The sequence below is a fragment of the Porites lutea genome, chromosome 5 (genome assembly GCF_958299795.1).
Source record: "Porites lutea chromosome 5, jaPorLute2.1, whole genome shotgun sequence".
Classification (NCBI taxonomy): Eukaryota; Metazoa; Cnidaria; class Anthozoa; order Scleractinia; family Poritidae; genus Porites; species Porites lutea.
In genome coordinates, this window is record NC_133205.1 from 39826872 (window position 1) to 39836658 (window position 9787).

The 9787-nt window shown below is 36.9% G+C and overlaps 1 long non-coding RNA gene across 1 annotated transcript; it reads left to right on the forward strand.

The window, feature by feature from the left end:
* Positions 1-6630: 6630 nt before the first annotated feature.
* On the forward strand, positions 6631-7921 carry LOC140937757 (uncharacterized). Its single transcript, XR_012165515.1, has 2 exons — positions 6631-6896; positions 7663-7921. It is a non-coding gene; the product is annotated as an uncharacterized lncRNA (long non-coding RNA).
* Positions 7922-9787: the final 1866 nt, after the last annotated feature.

Sequence of the window (9787 nt, forward strand, 5' to 3'; positions counted from 1 at the left end):
AAATATTATTTTACGTTTTGGAAAGAACTTTAAGGGAGAAAAGGTAAAAAACTAAACTGTCGTTTTAGCTGGCTCAGCAGCTAAGACTGTTAACGTGGCCCTTTTGTGTGCTGGTCACTCAATTTTGTCGCGCTGGTAACCATCAACAGGAAAGTTTCCACGTTTCTTAACTACAGTCAAAACTCTATTTAGCAGCCATTTTCCGAGGTCCTTGCGGACAAAACGCTGAAACCTTAACCACTAATAAGCCAATTTTAATTGGCCACTTTTCTCTTTCCAATGAAGGGTGGCCCCTGAATAGAGGTTTGACTCCCTGACTGTCTACAGTCTGATCAGGTAAAAGAAGCGCTCATGAGGTTTCAATGTTCACACCATGGGGCTTCTACCATGACATCTCTTCGTTTCGCGATTAGCACGACGATGCAGACCTCTCAGCTGAAATCTCTTTCAGCCGTTGCAAACGAAATCTAGTTTACAAGCGGTAAATGTAATACTGTCTATAAGATTTATGATACCGGGTTGAAAAGAAATTTTTCAAAATAAAGAATATTTGAGCGTTTTGAAGGTGGACTTGTTTGAAAGCCCCTCCCATGCTTCATATTATGGATGCAATATGTATTGTGACATGAGGAAAGTAAAGCGCGCGTGGATGAACGCGCGCTCAAAGCACTACGAAACAATTACTAGACGATTATACTTTCTACCTTTTATTTTGCAAAGGTTCTTATCTTGACACTGAAAGACTAAGTTAACAAGTCGTCCAACGAAACATATGGAAAGGTTTTGTAATCCACATCGAGACAGAAAACGATCTAATACACCGTATTCACAAATGGCGGACACGCGGGAAAAAACTGGTGCCTAGTCATGAAAGCGAGGCGTTGGAGGATAAACAAAAATTTCAAATGAAGACTTTCAGTGAACTTCCAGAGTGTTTAGCACGGATTCCACCTAAAATAACTTTGTACGGACTTCTTTTTAAATACAGTTACGTGGGATGTCTTCTGCTCTTAATGTTTAGTAATGATTTGCTGTTTGCAATCAAAAGGGACGAGTATATCTGCAAGGAAACAGGATGATTTTGTAGGTTTCCGAAGCATCAGAAGCAGGACACGACAAGTGGGCGATGGCTTGAGAAAAGCGGCAAACATGTTGACCCAGCTTCACACTGTAACCGAATACGAAAGCCAGATCACTACAATTCTGTAAAACAGAAATAAAAACAGATATTGGTGGCGAGAAAAAGAGAAATAAGCGACGGATATATGGCCACTGAAAACAGGTCAAGCTGAGAGCGGGTGAAAGATTCATTCACGAGGCTCATTCATTCATGTTAGTGACATCTTATACATATCTATGTATATATGTATGTCTGTATTTACAACTTCCTTTGGATCATATTAATTCCGTCGCTTTGGAGCGAATTGTAAGAGGTACGTTGGCAGAGCTTAGCAAAAATCTCATGATTTCGTTGTCATTGCGAAATAATTAAAAATAATTTTATCAAAATTAGAAGCTGTAGTGTGTGAATCTTATGGCTTGCTATTTGCCTGGTCTCCTTTAGGGCATTATCTCAGAGAGCTCTTGGTAAAAAAAATTGGTATAAAGCTTACATTTTACGAGGTTAAACTTTTAAGGCAATGTTTGTGTCAGGACTGAACATGGCAAGCTTCTGTTTCGAATAATTAAATTCGAGTCTGGATCCGTTTAAGAAGACCATCATTTTATTTATTTATGTATTCTTCAACTTTAAAATATAATGGAACATAAAGTTAAAACTCTTAACAGCCAACGATAAGAAATACGAAATTAGTCGCTGAAATGATGTGTCTGGCTTACCGAGTCTGCCGAGTAACAAGTTGAAATTTTGAGCGTACTCCACTCGATCGCTCCTGCATTTATAATAAAAAAAATAGTTATAATTGATGTCCTTCGTTGATAAAAACCAGAGAATAACGTCCTGGCAAACAAAAATCAAACATAACTTCATCGAAACCTCAGTCACCTCTTCTTTCCTGTCTTCCTTTTTTCCATCTCGACTTGAACTGTTTTGTTCAACGGCAGACGTCTCTTGCGTTAACAAGTAGGCCATGTATCTGTCGCTTATTTCTTTTTTCTTGCCACCAAGATTTGTTTATATTTCTGTTTCACCGAATTACAGTGAGCTGGCTTTCGTACTCGGTTTCAATGTGAAGTTTGGGCCAACATGTTTGCCGCTTTTCTCCAGTCATCGTCCACCTGTCGAGCTTCTGATGCTTCGGAAACCGACTCGAAAACCTACAAAATCATCCTGTTTCCTTGCAGATATACGCGTCCCTTTTGATTGCAAACAGCAAGTCATTACTAAACATTAAAAGCACAAGACATCCCACGTAACTGTATTTAAAAAGAAGTCCGTACAAAGTTATTTTAGGTGGAATCCGTGCTAAACACTCTGGAAGTTCACTGAAAGTCTTCATTTGAAATTTTTGTTTATCCTCCAACGCCTCGCTTTCATGACTAGGCACCAGTTTTTTCCCGCGTGTCCGCCATTTGTGAATACGGTGTATTCAGCGAAAATATGTTTTTCCCATAGAACGAGTAGACTTTGCATGCAAAGAATGATTTGCAGACACCTTAACGTGCACCCTCAACACTCAAGTCATAAATCGGTCAGCCAGAGCAAAGCCGAGCGGGATTCTGGGGAGGGGAAAGGGCGCCATTTTGCCAGTCCATCGCTTCGCTCGCCGATGTCTGTTTTTCAACCCGTTTTTGTCTTTTTCTTCCACTACGAGGCTTGGTCCTAGGCTAGATTAATATGTTATAAAGCATGAGCTGTTAACCATTTGTTAAACTAGGCCATGACGTCATTTACCAGAATTCTTTAAGGTTTGCCTTGTGCATATTTGGGCTTTGTTACTTAAACGTTGATGGGATTGCTAGATTTAAATATGAAAGGAAAAGCAAAATGGATTCTGGTAATACAAGTGAAATGACGCCATCGTTCAATTGTAGAGTCTACACTTTTTACCTCCGTGTTGCAATGTTTCTTCTAATGACGTAGCTCCCCAACTAAATCACGCACAATCCTCAATTCTTTGATTCATTCTGACGAAGGTCGAAAAGTCATTTATTGTATGCCCACCGTGAACCATTTAACAAGTTTCATCAACTTGGTTGATAAAACCAAATTTTTATCTGCATTTTCTACCCGTCTACAAGCAATAAATGGGGTAAAAATCGGCTTAAAGTTCCCTTATATCAATGAATGCGTTTTTCACTATCTAATAAGCTGAATGTCTTGGTGTTTTAATATCCTTTAGAAAGAAGTTACTCATTAAAATAACAGCGTGCAGTCACATTATAAAATACATTGATTAAAATAACCTTCACGTGCTAACTGTGGAGTAACAGCCTTCCTATGGGGCGAAAAATTGTTACCGTAGTAGAAAAATGTCAAGCTAAATTGACAAAAAACAAATCGATTATTTTTCGTTCAACATGTAAAGAACAAAAGAGAAATGAATTGCGCTTCAAGAAGTTAGAAATAAACATTACGGTTTGAGAACATAGATAAATTTAAATCGGTTATAAATAATTCAAGAATAGTTATTGATTACATTCTTACTTAACAGCTTGATTTTAGACAATCTGACTGATCGCATGTGAATTCGAAGACGTTCTCAAGCGCGCGTTGAGAACATGATTCTCCACAGTGCCTGCCGTGGACGGCGTTTAAATATAGAACCGAACAAGACTTTTTCGAGAACTAGAGTCCAGCTAAAAATAAAATTGATAGAGTATCTTTCCCTTTAAGTGGATTAAAACTCTGTTAACAAAAAAAATGATCGGTTTCTGTAGATGAGTTGCTTTATGCAAATTGAAGTAAAGATGCGACAAGAATGCCTTTGACAGAAGACATCCGCTTACGAGCTAGGCTGTGATGCCTTAAAGTTCCGATGATAGCTTCCGAGTGAAAGCCAAGCACCTTTTGTCCTACAAACGAGAGGTCTTCCGGTGTTGTAATTTACATCATTTATTATTATTAACCTTAATCGAGGTTTAATATCCCTCGGCTAAAATTCCGGCAAAAGCTAACAAAACATATCCAACAAGAACAGACCGTTACGCGGACCTCAGCAGAAAACGTAGTCTTCATATTACATTTAAAATCCTTGCTCGATCCTTTCCGCCTAAATATAAACTGAGAACAGGTTACAATGTGTGAATGCTAAGAATTCTCGTAAAATAATTCAAATCGTGGAATTAGATTTCTCTTTTTAAAAAAACAGAATACATTATTGGACTTCCCATAAAAATCATTAAAATCTCGGAATTAGATTTTTCTTTTTAAACATTTTGTTTTCTGGGAAGCAGTAATCTTTCATCTGAAGGAACTGTTAAAATTTTATCATTTTAAACAAACAGCTTTTCAGCTCCTTCCTAGAGAAAACGTCTAGGATCTGAATAACACTTTATCTCTGCTTTTCCACACAAAGCAAGTAAAAAAACTCAACACAAATGGCTCCACGAGGAAAACGACCTATATCACTAGTTAAGAATCTTCCTTAGTCATTCACAGCTTTGATATTACGTACGTTAAGGCAACGTGTTACACGGCTTTTATTTTAGGTAGTTTTCCACTGATAAACCTGTTGCATGGAAATTATGTCATTTTATATTTAGCCTGCTACGAAATAAATTTCTTCTTTTTAGTCTTAAAACAGAATGAACTGTTAAAATTTTATCATTTCAAACAAACAGCTTTTCATCTCCTTTTCTAGAGAAAACGTCTACGATCTGAATAACACTTTATCTCTGCTTTTCCACACAAAGCAAGTAAAAAACTCAACACAAATGGCTCCATGAGGAAAACGACCCATATCACTAGTTAAGCATCTTCCTTAGTCATTCATAGCTTCGATATTACGTACGTTAAGCCAACGTGTTACGGCTTTTATTTTACGTAGTTTTTACACTCATAACCCTCTTGGAAATTATGTCATTGTATGTTTAGCCTGCTACAAAATAAATTTCTCCTTTTTTGTCTTAAAAAGCTGGTTGTCTGGTTTGTCTTAAAAGCTGGTTGAGTAGGCTTTCATGAGTTCGGTTTACTACGCTGAAAATAATGGCATTCGCCAATCAACATGCCTGCTGATAGCCCGCAGACAATGCTAGTTTTCAGATTTTTTTTTTTTTTTTTGTTGTGATAAAGGTTTATCTAGTATGTTGCCAAGTCTTTTAATCTCCGTTTTCCCTTTGAAAAACAGAAGAACAGAATAAAACTTTATACCATGCTGGTCGTATCTTTATTTTGATTTTACACTAACGGTGAAAATCACCCTCACTGACTCTATTAGACTGTGCAAACATTGATATGTTCTAAATACGAACTCTGTATAAACGATAAAGGAACAAATTAATAGCCCGGAGTCATAAGTCATTCTTGTACAGCCAACTATCGTCATAAGCATCCTTTTTTAACCATTTTTGTGGTATTTTTTCATCTCTTTAAAATGCAGAAAACTAAAGCCAATTCTCCTTATAATTTTATCGGTTAAATCTGTTGCAATCTTACCCATTTGCCGGTGGTGTCACTAAACACTTATATAACAACGACAGCTACTGTTCAATTCATATCTTTATATCTTTAATAAAATCTAAATGGATTTGTTCCTTTGCTTTACGCCATGGTTGGTTTGTTTAGCTTCTCTTTGTTCTTCTTCAGAGTTTTTCGCATAATTTACCATGTGTATGAGCTTATCTCTTATCTAAGGCACATTTCAGAACCTCTCGCTTTGAAATCATAATTCGGCTGCGAGTGGGTGCATGGTTCTATATGTACTTTTTAATATGGTTATCATTAGGCGAAATAATGTAAATGTCATGAAGTATAATGGGAAGCTTGCCGAATGATCTCATTTCTGTGCAAGGTAAACAGCTTTGAAAGCAATTGTTGTCAAAAATTTGACCGTTTTTAACGGAATTGAAAATAATCTCTACTCCTATTGACCCCAAAACAACGCTTTCAGCAATGAAATTGACTCTTTACAAATAAGATTAATTGAAATTTTCGAAGCAAGTAGAGTGAGTCTCAATCTAACAAAATCCTCGGCAAAATACTTTGAAAAAGATGGTGTCCTTTTCTACTTGTATTATTAGGCGAAACAATAATTAAATTTCCACTTTTACTCAACATAAACAGCTTAGGCTTTACTGTTCATTTGCATCCTTGTATGGGCACACGCAAGGATATGAAGAAATTTTAATCTTTTCTCTGATCTCCCGCCTATAACAGTGTTTGTTCTCACTTCTAAATAACAACTACAAATGCTTTCACAAATTTAAACAGAAACTAAACGGAATTCTCTTCTCAAGTCGTATTTGGTGTTGAATTTCAATCCGAACTTGAGTAACACATCCAGCTATCACTAACCTATTAAACTAAAATTGAAATTAAATCTGAGTTTAAACGTGAAAGATCTACAAAGAGGAACTGTCGCTTCGCGCGTTTCTCTCTCATTTCAGTATTTCATAATAGTCCGGAAATTTTGGCTAGTGTTAGTGAGAAAGGTGTTTACACTTGAGCTGTCAAAACAACAATTTATTTTCAATTATAACTTCATTAAAATGTAATTCCGGTGACGCGGAAATTACAGAGGCATGGCTTTTGTTCTTGTGCAGGGATAAAACACAGCTCTTAGATCTCCCGTCACAGCCAGCTTGACCATCTAGGAGATAGCAACATCTAATTCAGTCAAGGGAAAACAGAAACATAAACGCCATCCACAATGAACTCTAAAGTTTTCCTCATTCTTGTGGTTTTAGTTCTTGCTGTTTCTTTTGTACCAGATAGCGATGCTTTTACAGCTGGAGGTGGAGGAAATATTCCAAGAGGAGCTAAGCGTGAATATGCGGTAAGTTTGTAAACTTATAAACCTTTTGTCTATTGGGTTTGAATTATTCTGTATATTTCCAACTCTTTTCAGAATAGTTAAAGCATGAACAAGACTAAATTGCTATGAAAAGGCAGTTAATGAAAACTCCAATTGAATTATTTGAAGTTCAATACGGATTTGACTCGGTGAAATCTTCAATCAAAATGTTTGAAGTTAATTTAGACTATGACACGCCATAAAAAAAAAAAAATTAGTGAACTCTCTAATCAACCTGTTTTGTGTGCATAAGTGATTCTAGAGCCAATATTCGTTTTAGAAAACAACTGCTTTTCGAAACAAACTTGTGAAAGAAATTTGAGAATAAAAGTTAACAGAAAATTTTGCATGAAGTCTGACTTCTGCACTAATGTTTTACACGTCCAATTCAATTCTTTAAGGCACCTGCTGAGAATTTCCATCAGGACTAATATTCATTTTCTCGACAAGGCTGTGTCAGTTTCCAATAAAATACTTTCCCTCTCTGTTCAGAAAGATTTTTAAACACCTGATAAATTATTCTTGAAGTACTGTAAATGACATATACGAAACTCAAGGAGATTACGCGATCGGCTGTGGAAATTCCTTTACCAAACCTATAGAATTCCTTTCGTGAGTTCTTAGTTCAGCAAATCGCGGTTTCAGCTTTTATATGCAGTGTCATTCGTGAAACATACCTAAGTTAAAAAAGAACCATTTTGTGTGACTAATCTATTAACATCTATTTTTATTGTTCTGAATATTTTAGCACCAAATAGCCGGACGAGCCTTGTGCAGAGCCGCCAGAGAACACTGCAAAAGAGAACTTACACTCGCAGACAGTGAATAGGAAATTTGACATCGCAGTATACTGACTTAATTTCTTACGTGCAATGAAGTTTTCCTGGTGTCTACAGCTTGGAGTTTCGTTGTTGTAAATCAAGACGTTCGTTTTTTTTAAACTCAGAGTTAATTAATTAATATACCATTACAAAAAAATAATAAACGTGTAAATGACCAATATTACAGCATACAGAGTTTTCTTTGTCTTAACTGAGTGTGAACAAGTGGATGGGGCTTAATTTTTGCTTTCAAGAGAGCTTGGCGAGACCGTGAAAGAAGGGAGCGATGGAAGGTTTCGCCCTCTCAATCAGGCCCATTGTAGATACAGCATTAAAATTAATAATCCAGGCGACATTTTTATTTTTGTATAAGTCAGTATCTGCAAACACTTATTTTTAGTCATATATCAAAATTTCTGGATCGTTGAGAACTTAACAACGAATCCAAGAACCAGCGACTGACATTTTATTCTTTTGTTTTTTACGCCGAAAACAATCTAGTACAAAAGTTATCGTTGGAGAATTATTCGTTAGTTTTAATCATGGGTTAATTTGAGAATTACAGCTGAAAGAATTGGCTGAGTTTTCAGAGTTTGATGTTCTACCGGCTACTCTAATTTTTTTTGTCTACATTTATTCCGAATCAGTATAACAAGTGCACATTATTCTTAAAAGCGTTGTTGATTTTAGAATCAATGAATTTAAACTAACACCTCAAAGGTTAGGTATACAGCTATTTCGAGAAAGGTTGTCTGAAAAAGTGCACGCGACAATCCCGAAAGGTATTGTGGGTGGTTTTGAGTGTACTATTCTTCAAAGAAATTTGAAAGAATGGCACGGGAGACCACGGACGTATGTTTGCGATCCGAGTGTTGAAGGAGAGCAACAAAAGTAGGTTCGACAGCTACAGTCGTTAGAAACAATGTATTGATCATATCCCATCTTTTAAAAGATGTTTTAAAAGTTTCTAAAGCCCAAGTGGCAGTAGTCGAAACGGGAGGGATCGGAAAAGAGGGAGAAGGGAGTGGGGATTGGGGAGAGATTACATCTGCGACCAGGCTACTACCACGCAGGCCTAAGTTTCTAACGTTATATGATCGCTTCGCTTCTGCACAAATTAATTGCTATGAATCGTCATAGAAAAGAAATGAACGAGTCTCAACTCTTAAATAGAGTAATACCGGTAATGTCACCAATTTTTCTCTTTTTAATCCTTTTTTTGGTTTCTGTGGCCCATTTTTTTCTCCCCAATTTCTCCTGGTCAGACATCGATGGACATAACCGAAAGCACAAAAGACATACAAGCAGAATAAAAACAATGCATTTCTTCATTGCTGAATTTCAACTTTAATTTCCTTATCGTTTATGTCCGCTTAAAAGTGATTGAAGGTATTGAAGGTGTAAAGTATTAGAAACAAAACATTCAAGCAAATACAGCTTTGAAGACAAAAAGCCCACTTAGCTTGAAAACCGAATGGACTGACCCCAGCATTTTTAGGTCTTTGTAGAGTGAAAACTTGTATGTGCATTTGAGCTTCTTTAGAGCAAATTTGTTTTTTGTAAAGATGTTTGAAAGGTAAATTCTGAGGTTCTCTTTATGAAGATAGAGGATAACCAGAAAGTGGAGGCAAGTATACAGATTACAAACATCATCATGTTAAATGTTTCGTAAGTTTTCGAATATTTTGTATTTCAGTGTTTAAATCGCTCTCCCTGCAAACAGAGTGGCTCTTTCTAAGTTGTGGAGGAGTAAGGCAAGACTGAAACAACGTTATTACAGGGGCGGATCTAGGGGGAGGGTGCAGGGGGTGCGCACCCCCCCCCCCTGAGGTGACCTGCGGTTTCTAACACAACTGGTATTCTGCAAAAAAAAAATGTGGTTTTTTGGTGTTGAAGTAGAGCAAGAGACGAGTGCACCCCCTCCTAAAAAAATCCTGGATCCGCCCCTGCTTAAGCATGACGAAGGAAAGCCATTGCCCAAAGGGCAGCTTGAAGATAGAGATTCAGTATACCTAAAACCAATCTCGGGAACGGAATACTCCGAAAAGCTTG